We start from the raw sequence: 1,118 nt of genomic DNA on the forward strand, positions 1-1,118 counted from the left end.
AGAAATCCCTGCTTTGAAAGAGGAATCAGAGCATCAACCTAGAAGCAGGTGAGTGGGCCTCTAACCTGTCCCTCCTACTAACAGATCAGATACAAAAGGCCATGCCCTTCTCTGTGAGGTTTTAGGTAATAACACTCACCCTCGGTGGGGTGCTGGGAGAATGATGTGAGCTAATGTACGAAAACATACTAAGTACATACAAACATAGGTATGTTTGTTGTTGTCAGTCTTTGTAGAAAGAAAAATATTTTTATGAGCTCGACGTATATAGAAATGTAGCAGAACCAAGCTTTAGTAAAGCTATTTGGTGTAATCAGAGTCAGGAAACTACAGAATTATGCTTTTTCTTCCAGTCATGGCCTACAAGCAAAATATTCATATCCTGTTCTCAGCAGCAAGTTCAACTGTCAATCTATTAGTTCAGAATCCAAAGGATATGTTCAAACATATTCGTAACCCAGTGATGTGTCTGCGTTGTTCAATGTAGCCTCGGGAAATCAGAAAGAAATATTTATGTGTTAAAAGAAGAATTGTCAAGAAAAATTCCACAGGGTCACTTCTAGAGTGGGAAATCCCAGCTTTGAAAGAGGAATCAGAGCATCAACCTAGAAGCAGGTGAGTGGGCCTCTAACCTGTCCCTCCTACTAACAGATCAGATACAAAAGGCCATGCCCTTCTCTGTGAGGTTTTAGGTTATAACACTCACCCTCGGTGGGGTGCTGGGAGAATGATGTGAGCTAATGTACAAAAACATACTAAGTACATACAAACATAGGTATGTTTGTTGTTGTCAGTCTTTGTAGAAAGAAAAATATTTTTATGAGCTCGATGTATATAGAAATGTAGCAGAACCAAGCATTAGTAAAGCTATTTGGTGTAACAGAGTCAGGAAACTACAGAATTATACTTTTTCTTCCAGTAATGGCCTACAAGCAAAATATTCTTATTCTGTTCTCAGTAACAAGTTCAACTGCCAATCTATTAGTTCAGAATCCAAAGGATATGTTCAAACATATTCGTAACCCAGTGATGTGTCTGCGTTGTTCAATGTAGCCTCGGGAAATCAGAAAGAAATATTTATGTGTTAAAAGAAGAATTGTCAAGAAAAATTCCACAGG

This window comes from Myotis davidii, unplaced genomic scaffold (genome assembly GCF_000327345.1).
Source record: "Myotis davidii unplaced genomic scaffold, ASM32734v1 scaffold96, whole genome shotgun sequence".
NCBI classification, from domain to species: domain Eukaryota; kingdom Metazoa; phylum Chordata; class Mammalia; order Chiroptera; family Vespertilionidae; genus Myotis; species Myotis davidii.